Raw genomic sequence first — 2,595 nt, forward strand, 5'->3', positions numbered from 1 at the left:
GATGACGCCGTGACTGAGTGTGGAATCATGGGAGTTTTGTCTTCATCCCCACAGCCGATGCAATCCGACGGGACTCGTGTTCATGGATGTTCATGGATGAGCTAATGATTTATTAACGTAGTAGAATGAAGCAGGGTGAGGCTGAAAGCCGTCGAAGCGAAACGAGGCGCTGAACGAGCGTGACACACGGCTCGAAAGCAGTGGAGCTTTTATTATGCCACAGTCGACCGCTTCCGCTCCTTCCGGTCGTGCGTATGTGGGGGAAAAAAAGCAGCGCTGTTTTATCATACTAGATACATTTGAAAGTTCTGTTATAATGCTACTCTGTGCGGTCGTCACCGGTCTATTAAAACGCACAACATATTAAAGCGTCTTTGGTGTTTCCATGTTTTCTACAAAACCGGAAATCGAGGGGTTATGACGTCATTGGCAGGCGACACAATGACACTATAGACACGGTCCGTGTCACTAGTTAAAATTGCTTATTTCTCTGGATTTAAACATTCTTCGAAACATTTGGGATAATGCAAGTACACAAGTCAGCAAAATGTATAACACTGTTCTAGTGGTCTTTGGATATTTTAATAAAAAAATCTTACATATTGTGCCTTTAAGAGCATCATGATTTGATGTGTCTCTAATGGACTACACACGTCCCAGGTTAACAGGAATAGGATGCTCTTAAGTTCGGTCCGATTTAAACATAGCTTGCTGAAGATCATTAGGCCAGACATTGATTGTCATCTAAATGAACATGTCAGTTTTCTGGTTTGTCCATGCTATCGATCATTACCTCTCATTACCCCAGCCTGCCTTAATTACCTATTATCTCGTTGATAAATCAGTAGCACTAGAGGCCTATTAATCTACAGTGATGTTGATAGATGCCTGGTTTGAGGCTATGACCTCCGAGCTCTCTAATCAGATGTGAAACCCAACACAGCTTCTGCTTTTGAAGTAAATATCCAGACCTTTCTTTCTTGCCAATTTTCCAACCAAAGTACTGTTCTTATAATTACTTTTACTATAACTATTTGTTAATGGATGTGGTTGATTCTCACAAAACCTGTCATGGAAATGTCTTATTTTGTTCTCTTTAATATAAAGCAAAAACATTATTTTTTTTTTTTTTATTTGTACATCATTATGATATTTCTTCTATTGCCTTTATTGTATAACAATAGTTCATTGTAATTGAATTGAATTGAATTTTCCTGTAAAATATTTAGGTTTGATGCTCAAATCACTGTCCGCTCACAATTTTCATAATTTCAGCTCTGTATGCCACCAGAACAGAATTAAAAATAAAACTATCAAGCTATCTCTCTGATGGATTTGTTTTGATTTTGAAGCCTAACAATTGTCTGTTTCACTTGCATGGAGAGATCCTTTGACCGCATGATGTGGGTTCACAGCAACAGCTTCCAAATGCAAATGGCACGCTTAGAATTATCCTGTAAAGTTCACATTTTGAGGTTTAATGCGCAAACAAAAGTCAAACGAAAATTAATAAATAGGCTCAATGTTCTTCAAAATACTTATAAAACAAAATAAAATAAAATTTCTTCTAAATATCTTATGTTATTTCATTTTGTTTTATAATAATAACTATTTGTTAATGGATGTGGTTGATTCTCACAAAACCTGTCATGTAAATGTCTTATTTTGTTCTCTTTAATATAAAGCAAAAACATTATATATATTTTTTTTTTATTATTTGTACATCATTATGATATTTCTTCTATTGCCTTTATTGTATAACAATAGTTCATTGTAATTGAATTGAATTGAATTGAATTTTCCTGTAAAATATTTAGGTTTGATGCTCAAATCACTGTCCGCTCACAATAAAATTTCTTCTAAATATCTTATGTTATTTCATTTTGTTTTATAATAACCTGGATATGTAAGGGTTGCTTTTGGATGCTCAGTTCCCTGTCAGCTCCAAATATGAATGTGTCAAAATCCTTTTATAAGCCCAAAATACTGAAGTATTTAGCATGTGCTGCTAGATGAGAGCCCATCTGTTTAATCACAGTGGAGGATCTGATCATACACAGATGCGTCCTTCTCAGCCAAAAATCATGAATCAACTCCAGTCCAGACCTTTTACCTGCTTAATTGATGTAGAAATAACGAAATAATAGCCCACACCTGTCCATGAAACAGCTTTTGAGTCAACTGTCCAATTACTCATGGTCCCTTGAAAAAGAGGGGAGGTAAAGAGCTGTAATTTCTTAACCTTTCCTCCAATTTTGATGTGAATACCCTCAAAATAACCCTCAGAGTGTGCACTTTAAGCCCATATTCATTATATAACTCTAACTTGAATATATTTTGGTCAGTAGCTAAAAAAATAAAAATGTTGCCTGTGTCCAAATATATGGAGCTGTATGGAATATGTATATATAATGGTTCAAATTTAAATTTACAAAAATGAATAAAAAAAAAACAACAACTCAAAACTAGAACTTGCGGAAGCAATATGAAACTATACATTATGGACGATGGGCATTACATTGCGATCACAATACATAAAGGCTAATTAAAATTAATAAGTAATCTTATATATATATATATATATATATATATATA

At 34.5% G+C, this 2,595-nt stretch overlaps 1 protein-coding gene across 1 annotated transcript in view; it reads right to left on the reverse strand.

Annotated features, from left to right (window-relative positions):
- The window catches only part of LOC107723930 (regulating synaptic membrane exocytosis protein 4-like), a 40,691-nt gene that overhangs the window by 17,021 nt on the left and 21,075 nt on the right, over nucleotides 1-2,595 (reverse strand). The window lies entirely within an intron of this gene.

Source organism: Sinocyclocheilus rhinocerous, unplaced genomic scaffold (assembly GCF_001515625.1).
Source record: "Sinocyclocheilus rhinocerous isolate Xijiao unplaced genomic scaffold, SAMN03320098_v1.1 scaffold875, whole genome shotgun sequence".
Taxonomy (NCBI): domain Eukaryota; kingdom Metazoa; phylum Chordata; class Actinopteri; order Cypriniformes; family Cyprinidae; genus Sinocyclocheilus; species Sinocyclocheilus rhinocerous.